Genomic DNA, 10,315 nt, shown 5'->3' on the forward strand with positions numbered 1-10,315 from the left:
ATTCCTAGCTAGAGAGCTCGGGACGAACGTCACTTTTAAGGATCTCGAGCCAGAGCCAGAGCCCGAGCAGACCAACCCGGGAAGAGACCCCGAACCAAGGAACCAGGAGTCTCAGAAAAGAACCCGGGGTCGGAAGACGAAGACCGAGATGGTACGCGGTAGAAGGTTCTTACCATAATGGGTGGATCGCCATACTGTCCTGACACCGTAGCGGCAATCAAATCTTATCAACGCCGAGCCGAGACGCCTAGCAACTGGACAAGACGCTTCGATCGACCTAACGACGTGATCACATTCGAAGAAAGCGAGACAAACGGGCTCGACATGCCTCATAACGATCCAATCATCGTCACATTAGCGATAGGAGACCATGATATTTACCGAGTATTAATTGACACCGGTAGCACCATCGACGTAATCTTTCGCGAAACGCTCCGACAAATGAACATCGACATGTCACAAGTGATTCCGACCCCGAGGCCTGTCCTCGGATTTTCAGGGGAAACTTTGATGACGCTTGGAACCATCCAGCTACCAGTCCGAGCCGGCGGGGTAACAAAGATAGTCAACTTCTCAGTCACCGATCAACCTACCATCTACAACGTCATAATGGGAACTCCGTGGTTAAATCTAATGCGAGCTGTCGCATCAACATATCATCTGTGTGTCAAATTCCCGACCCCCAATGGTGTGAAAACGATCTGGGGCAGTCCGAAACCCTGTCACTGAAGCGAAGGCTGAAACCGATCACAAGAAATCAAAACTTGGCCGGAGTGAAGAGAAGGCTATATCTAAACAGTTATAGCAATTACAGATCGAGGAGGCGCGCGAGGAGAAGAAGCCTACCTCGGATCCTATAATCTCCATTAGCCTCGACGACGAACGGCCCGAACGATGCGTGGAAATTGGCAGCGACTTAACCGAGGAAATCAAGACCGACCTCATCTCATTCCTCAAAGAGAACATCAACACCTTCGCCTGGTCAGCTAAAGATCTACCTGGGGTAAGCATCGACGTAATCTGCCACGAGCTGAATGTTGACCCATCTTTCAAGCCCATCAAGCAAAAGCGAAGAAAATTGGGTCGGGATCGCGCAGATGCCGTGAACGCCGAAGTAGAAAAGCTCCTGAAGATCGGCTCGATCTCCGAAGCAAGATATCTGGACTGATTAGCAAATCCTGTCGTGGTTAAAAAGAAGAACGGCAAGTGGAGAGTCTGCGTCGATTTCACCGATCTGAACAAAGCTTGCCCTAAAGACAGTTTTCCACTCCCACATATCGATCGCTTAGTGGAAGCAACCGCGGGAAATAAGTTGCTATCATTCATGGATGCTTTCACAGGATACAATCAGATTCTCATGCACCCCGACGATCGCGAGAAGACAGCATTCATCACAGACCGAGGTATCTACTGTTACAAAGTCATGCCCTTTGGACTCAAGAATGCTGGCGCAACGTATCAACGGCTCGTCAACAGGATGTTCTCCGAGCAGCTCGGGAAGACGATGGAAGTTTATATTGACGACATGTTAGTCAAATCCCTTGAAGAAAGCGATCACATAGCCCATCTACGCGACTGTTTTCGCCAGCTCAACAAGCACAACATGAAGCTCAACCCGGCAAAATGTCGTTTCGCGGTAAAGTCGGGAGAATTCTTGGGATATCTCGTAACTCACCGAGGCATCGAGGCAAACCCGAAGCAAATCGATGCTCTACTGAATATGCCCTCACCACAGAACAAGCGCGAAGTCCAACGTCTCACCGGGAGAGTCGCAGCCTTGAACCGATTCATCTCGCGGTCCACTGACAAATGCCTGGCTTTCTACGATACTCTGCGCGGGAACAAGAAATTCGAATGGACCGATCGCTGCGAAGAAGCTTTCCAGGAACTGAAGAAGTATTTGGCTAATCCACCGGTGTTGGCGAAACCAGTCCCGGGCGAGCCATTATTTCTGTACATCGCAGTCTCTGATACGGCGATAAGTGGAGTCATAGTCAGGGAAGACAGAGGAGAGCAGAAGCCGATATTTTATGTCTCGCAAACTTTCACCGACACGGAAACACGCTACCCGAAAACGGAAAAGCTCGCCCTCGCCGTAGTAATGTCAGCTCGGAAACTACGGCCATATTTCCAGTCTCACTCAATTGTCGTCATGGCGCCCGTATCACTCCAAACCATCCTGCACAGTCCGAGCCAATCGGGACGCCTGATATTTACCGAGTATTAATTGACACCGGTAGCACCATCGACGTAATCTTTCGCGAAATGCTCTGACAAATGAACATCGACATGTCACAAGTAATTCCGACCCCGAGGCCTGTCCTCGGATTTTCAGGGGAAACTTTGATGACGCTTGGAACCATCCAGCTACCAGTCCGAGCCGGCGGGGTAACAAAGATAGTCAACTTCTCAGTCACCGATCAACCTACCATCTACAACGTCATAATGGGAACTCCGTGGTTAAATCTAATGCGAGCTGTCGCATAAACATATCATCTGTGTGTCAAATTCCCGACCCCCAATGGTGTGAAAACGATCTGGGGCAGTCCGAAACCCTGTCACTGAAGCGAAGGCTGAAACCGATCACAAGAAATCAAAACTTGGCCGGAGTGAAGAGAAGGCTATATCTAAACAGTTATAGCAATTACAGATCGAGGAGGCGCGCGAGGAGAAGAAGCCTACCTCGGATCCTATAATCTCCATTAGCCTCGACGACGAACGGCCCGAACGATGCGTGGAAATTGGCAGCGACTTAACCGAGGAAATCAAGACCGACCTCATCTCATTCCTCAAAGAGAACATCAACACCTTCGCCTGGTCAGCTAAAGATCTACCTGGGGTAAGCATCGACGTAATCTGCCACGAGCTGAATGTTGACCCATCTTTCAAGCCCATCAAGCAGAAGCGAAGAAAATTGGGTCGGGATCGCGCAGATGCCGTGAACGCCGAAGTAGAAAAGCTCCTGAAGATCGGCTCGATCTCCGAAGCAAGATATCTAGACTGGTTAGCAAATCCTGTCGTGGTTAAAAAGAAGAACGGCAAGTGGAGAGTCTGCGTCGATTTCACCGATCTGAACAAAGCTTGCCCTAAAGACAGTTTTCCACTCCCACATATCGATCGCTTAGTGGAAGCAACCGCGGGAAATAAGTTGCTATCATTCATGGATGCTTTCGCAGGATACAATCAGATTCTCATGCACCCCGACGATCGCGAGAAGACAGCATTCATCACAGACCGAGGTATCTACTGTTACAAAGTCATGCCCTTTGGACTCAAGAATGCTGGCGCAACGTATCAACGGCTCGTCAACAGGATGTTCTCCGAGCAGCTCGGGAAGACGATGGAAGTTTATATTGACGACATGTTAGTCAAATCCCTTGAAGAAAGCGATCACATAGCCCATCTACGCGACTGTTTTCGCCAGCTCAACAAGCACAACATGAAGCTCAACCCGGCAAAATGTCGTTTCGCGGTAAAGTCGGGAGAATTCTTGGGATATCTCGTAACTCACCGAGGCATCGAGGCAAACCCGAAGCAAATCGATGCTCTACTGAATATGCCCTCACCACAGAACAAGCGCGAAGTCCAACGTCTCACCGGGAGAGTCGCAGCCTTGAACCGATTCATCTCGCGGTCCACTGACAAATGCCTGGCTTTCTACGATACTCTGCGCGGGAACAAGAAATTCGAATGGACCGATCGCTGCGAAGAAGCTTTCCAGGAACTGAAGAAGTATTTGGCTAATCCACCGGTGTTGGCGAAACCAGTCCCGGGCGAGCCATTATTTTTGTACATCGCAGTCTCTGATACGGCGATAAGTGGAGTCATAGTCAGGGAAGACAGAGGAGAGCAGAAGCCGATATTTTATGTCTCGCAAACTTTCACCGACACGGAAACACGCTACCCGAAAACGGAAAAGCTCGCCCTCGCCGTAGTAATGTCAGCTCGGAAACTACGGCCATATTTCCAGTCTCACTCAATTGTCGTCATGGCGCCCGTATCACTCCAAACCATCCTGCACAGTCCGAGCCAATCGGGACGCCTGATATTTACCGAGTATTAATTGACACCGGTAGCACCATCGACGTAATCTTTCGCGAAATGCTCCGACAAATGAACATCGACATGTCACAAGTGATTCCGACCCCGAGGCCTGTCCTCGGATTTTCAGGGGAAACTTTGATGACGCTTGGAACCATCCAGCTACCAGTCCGAGCCGGCGGGGTAACAAAGATAGTCAACTTCTCAGTCACCGATCAACCTACCATCTACAACGTCATAATGGGAACTCCGTGGTTAAATCTAATGCGAGCTGTCGCATCAACATATCATCTGTGTGTCAAATTCCCGATCCCCAATGGTGTGAAAACGATCTGGGGCAGTCCGAAACCCTGTCACTGAAGCGAAGGCTGAAACCGATCACAAGAAATCAAAACTTGGCCGGAGTGAAGAGAAGGCTATATCTAAACAGTTATAGCAATTACAGATCGAGGAGGCGCGCGAGGGGAAGAAGCCTACCTCGGATCCTATAATCTCCATTAGCCTCGACGACGAACGGCCCGAACGATGCGTGGAAATTGGCAGCGACTTAACCGAGGAAATCAAGACCGACCTCATCTCATTCCTCAAAGAGAACATCAACACCTTCGCCTGGTCAGCTAAAGATCTACCTGGGGTAAGCATCGACGTAATCTGCCACGAGCTGAATGTTGACCCATCTTTCAAGCCCATCAAGCAGAAGCGAAGAAAATTGGGTCGGGATCGCGCAGATGCCGTGAACGCCGAAGTAGAAAAGCTCCTGAAGATCGGCTCGATCTCCGAAGCAAGATATCTGGACTGGTTAGCAAATCCTGTCGTGGTTAAAAAGAAGAACGGCAAGTGGAGAGTCTGCGTCGATTTCACCGATCTGAACAAAGCTTGCCCTAAAGACAGTTTTCCACTCCCACATATCGATCGCTTAGTGGAAGCAACCGCGGGAAAGAAGTTGCTATCATTCATGGATGCTTTCGCAGGATACAATCAGATTCTCATGCACCCCGACGATCGCGAGAAGACAGCATTCATCACAGACCGAGGTATCTACTGTTACAAAGTCATGCCCTTTGGACTCAAGAATGCTGGCGCAACGTATCAACGGCTCGTCAACAGGATGTTCTCCGAGCAGCTCGGGAAGACGATGGAAGTTTATATTGACGACATGTTAGTCAAATCCCTTGAAGAAAGCGATCACATAGCCCATCTACGCGACTGTTTTCGCCAGCTCAACAAGCACAACATGAAGCTCAACCCGGCAAAATGTCGTTTCGCGGTAAAGTCGGGAGAATTCTTGGGATATCTCGTAACTCACCGAGGCATCGAGGCAAACCCGAAGCAAATCGATGCTCTACTGAATATGCCCTCACCACAGAACAAGCGCGAAGTCCAACGTCTCACCGGGAGAGTCGCAGCCTTGAACCGATTCATCTCGCGGTCCACTGACAAATGCCTGGCTTTCTACGATACTCTGCGCGGGAACAAGAAATTCGAATGGACCGATCGCTGCGAAGAAGCTTTCCAGGAACTGAAGAAGTATTTGGCTAATCCACCGGTGTTGGCGAAACCAGTCCCGGGCGAGCCATTATTTCTGTACATCGCAGTCTCTGATACGGCGATAAGTGGAGTCATAGTCAGGGAAGACAGAGGAGAGCAGAAGCCGATATTTTATGTCTCGCAAACTTTCACCGACACGGAAACACGCTACCCGAAAACGGAAAAGCTCGCCCTCGCCGTAGTAATGTCAGCTCGGAAACTACGGCCATATTTCCAGTCTCACTCAATTGTCGTCATGGCGCCCGTATCACTCCAAACCATCCTGCACAGTCCGAGCCAATCGGGACGCCTGATATTTACCGAGTATTAATTGACACCGGTAGCACCATCGACGTAATCTTTCGCGAAATGCTCCGACAAATGAACATCGACATGTCACAAGTGATTCCGACCCCGAGGCCTGTCCTCGGATTTTCAGGGGAAACTTTGATGACGCTTGGAACCATCCAGCTACCAGTCCGAGCCGGCGGGGTAACAAAGATAGTCAACTTCTCAGTCACCGATCAACCTACCATCTACAACGTCATAATGGGAACTCCGTGGTTAAATCTAATGCGAGCTGTCGCATCAACATATCATCTGTGTGTCAAATTCCCGACCCCCAATGGTGTGAAAACGATCTGGGGCAGTCCGAAACCCTGTCACTGAAGCGAAGGCTGAAACCGATCACAAGAAATCAAAACTTGGCCGGAGTGAAGAGAAGGCTATATCTAAACAGTTATAGCAATTACAGATCGAGGAGGCGCGCGAGGAGAAGAAGCCTACCTCGGATCCTATAATCTCCATTAGCCTCGACGACGAACGGCCCGAACGATGCGTGGAAATTGGCAGCGACTTAACCGAGGAAATCAAGACCGACCTCATCTCATTCCTCAAAGAGAACATCAACACCTTCGCCTGGTCAGCTAAAGATCTACCTGGGGTAAGCATCGACGTAATCTGCCACGAGCTGAATGTTGACCCATCTTTCAAGCCCATCAAGCAGAAGCGAAGAAAATTGGGTCGGGATCGCGCAGATGCCGTGAACGCCGAAGTAGAAAAGCTCCTGAAGATCGGCTCGATCTCCGAAGCAAGATATCTGGACTGGTTAGCAAATCCTGTCGTGGTTAAAAAGAAGAACGGCAAGTGGAGAGTCTGCGTCGATTTCACCGATCTGAACAAAGCTTGCCCTAAAGACAGTTTTCCACTCCCACATATCGATCGCTTAGTGGAAGCAACCGTGGGAAATAAGTTGCTATCATTCATGGATGCTTTCGCAGGATACAATCAGATTCTCATGCACCCCGACGATCGCGAGAAGACAGCATTCATCACAGACCGAGGTATCTACTGTTACAAAGTCATGCCCTTTGGACTCAAGAATGCTGGCGCAACGTATCAACGGCTCGTCAACAGGATGTTCTCCGAGCAGCTCGGGAAGACGATGGAAGTTTATATTGACGACATGTTAGTCAAATCCCTTGAAGAAAGCGATCACATAGCCCATCTACGCGACTGTTTTCGCCAGCTCAACAAGCACAACATGAAGCTCAACCCGGCAAAATGTCGTTTCGCGGTAAAGTCGGGAGAATTCTTGGGATATCTCGTAACTCACCGAGGCATCGAGGCAAACCCGAAGCAAATCGATGCTCTACTGAATATGCCCTCACCACAGAACAAGCGCGAAGTCCAACGTCTCACCGGGAGAGTCGCAGCCTTGAACCGATTCATCTCGCGGTCCACTGACAAATGCCTGGCTTTCTACGATACTCTGCGCGGGAACAAGAAATTCGAATGGACCGATCGCTGCGAAGAAGCTTTCCAGGAACTGAAGAAGTATTTGGCTAATCCACCGGTGTTGGCGAAACCAGTCCCGGGCGAGCCATTATTTCTGTACATCGCAGTCTCTGATACGGCGATAAGTGGAGTCATAGTCAGGGAAGACAGAGGAGAGCAGAAGCCGATATTTTATGTCTCGCAAACTTTCACCGACACGGAAACACGCTACCCGAAAACGGAAAAGCTCGCCCTCGCCGTAGTAATGTCAGCTCGGAAACTACGGCCATATTTCCAGTCTCACTCAATTGTCGTCATGGCGCCCGTATCACTCCAAACCATCCTGCACAGTCCGAGCCAATCGGGACGCCTGATATTTACCGAGTATTAATTGACACCGGTAGCACCATCGACGTAATCTTTCGCGAAATGCTCCGACAAATGAACATCGACATGTCACAAGTGATTCCGACCCCGAGGCCTGTCCTCGGATTTTCAGGGGAAACTTTGATGACGCTTGGAACCATCCAGCTACCAGTCCGAGCCGGCGGGGTAACAAAGATAGTCAACTTCTCAGTCACCGATCAACCTACCATCTACAACGTCATAATGGGAACTCCGTGGTTAAATCTAATGCGAGCTGTCGCATCAACATATCATCTGTGTGTCAAATTCCCGACCCTCAATGGTGTGAAAACGATCTGGGGCAGTCCGAAACCCTGTCACTGAAGCGAAGGCTGAAACCGATCACAAGAAATCAAAACTTGGCCGGAGTGAAGAGAAGGCTATATCTAAACAGTTATAGCAATTACAGATCGAGGAGGCGCGCGAGGGGAAGAAGCCTACCTCGGATCCTATAATCTCCATTAGCCTCGACGACGAACGGCCCGAACGATGCGTGGAAATTGGCAGCGACTTAACCGAGGAAATCAAGACCGACCTCATCTCATTCCTCAAAGAGAACATCAACACCTTCGCCTGGTCAGCTAAAGATCTACCTGGGGTAAGCATCGACGTAATCTGCCACGAGCTGAATGTTGACCCATCTTTCAAGCCCATCAAGCAGAAGCGAAGAAAATTGGGTCGGGATCGCGCAGATGCCGTGAACGCCGAAGTAGAAAAGCTCCTGAAGATCGGCTCGATCTCCGAAGCAAGATATCTGGACTGATTAGCAAATCCTGTCGTGGTTAAAAAGAAGAACGGCAAGTGGAGAGTCTGCGTCGATTTCACCGATCTGAACAAAGCTTGCCCTAAAGACAGTTTTCCACTCCCACATATCGATCGCTTAGTGGAAGCAACCGCGGGAAAGAAGTTGCTATCATTCATGGATGCTTTCGCAGGATACAATCAGATTCTCATGCACCCCGACGATCGCGAGAAGACAGCATTCATCACAGACCGAGGTATCTACTGTTACAAAGTCATGCCCTTTGGACTCAAGAATGCTGGCGCAACGTATCAACGGCTCATCAACAGGATGTTCTCCGAGCAGCTCGGGAAGACAATGGAAGTTTATATTGACGACATGTTAGTCAAATCCCTTGAAGAAAGCGATCACATAGCCCATCTACGCGACTGTTTTCGCCAGCTCAACAAGCACAACATGAAGCTCAACCCGGCAAAATGTCGTTTCGCGGTAAAGTCGGGAGAATTCTTAGGATATCTCGTAACTCACCGAGGCATCGAGGCAAACCCGAAGCAAATCGATGCTCTACTGAATATGCCCTCACCACAGAACAAGCGCGAAGTCCAACGTCTCACCGGGAGAGTAGCAGCCTTGAACCGATTCATCTCGCGGTCCACTGACAAATGCCTGGCTTTCTACGATACTCTGCGCGGGAACAAGAAATTCGAATGGACCGATCGCTGCGAAGAAGCTTTCCAGGAACTGAAGAAGTATTTGGCTAATCCACCGGTGTTGGCGAAACCAGTCCCGGGCGAGCCATTATTTCTGTACATCGCAGTCTCTGATACGGCGATAAGTGGAGTCATAGTCAGGGAAGACAGAGGAGAGCAGAAGCCGATATTTTATGTCTCGCAAACTTTCACCGACACGGAAACACGCTACCCGAAAACGGAAAAGCTCGCCCTCGCCGTAGTAATGTCAGCTCGGAAACTACGGCCATATTTCCAGTCTCACTCAATTGTCGTCATGGCGCCCGTATCACTCCAAACCATCCTGCACAGTCCGAGCCAATCGGGACGCCTGATATTTACCGAGTATTAATTGACACCGGTAGCACCATCGACGTAATCTTTCGCGAAATGCTCCGACAAATGAACATCGACATGTCACAAGTGATTCCGACCCCGAGGCCTGTCCTCGGATTTTCAGGGGAAACTTTGATGATGCTTGGAACCATCCAGCTACCAGTCCGAGCCGGCGGGGTAACAAAGATAGTCAACTTCTCAGTCACCGATCAACCTACCATCTACAACGTCATAATGGGAACTCCGTGGTTAAATCTAATGCGAGCTGTCGCATCAACATATCATCTGTGTGTCAAATTCCCGACCCCCAATGGTGTGAAAACGATCTGGGGCAGTCCGAAACCCTGTCACTGAAGCGAAGGCTGAAACCGATCACAAGAAATCAAAACTTGGCCGGAGTGAAGAGAAGGCTATATCTAAACAGTTATAGCAATTACAGATCGAGGAGGCGCGCGAGGAGAAGAAGCCTACCTCGGATCCTATAATCTCCATTAGCCTCGACGACGAACGGCCCGAACGATGCGTGGAAATTGGCAGCGACTTAACCGAGGAAATCAAGACCGAGCTCATCTCATTCCTCAAAGAGAACATCAACACCTTCGCCTGGTCAGCTAAAGATCTACCTGGGGTAAGCATCGACGTAATCTGCCACGAGCTGAATGTTGACCCATCTTTCAAGCCCATCAAGCAGAAGCGAAGAAAATTGGGTCGGGATCGCGCAGATGCCGTGAACGCCGAAGTAGAAAAGCTCCTGAAGATC

The sequence above is a fragment of the Arabidopsis lyrata genome (assembly GCF_000004255.2).
Source record: "Arabidopsis lyrata subsp. lyrata unplaced genomic scaffold ARALYscaffold_5, whole genome shotgun sequence".
NCBI lineage: Eukaryota > Viridiplantae > Streptophyta > Magnoliopsida > Brassicales > Brassicaceae > Arabidopsis > Arabidopsis lyrata.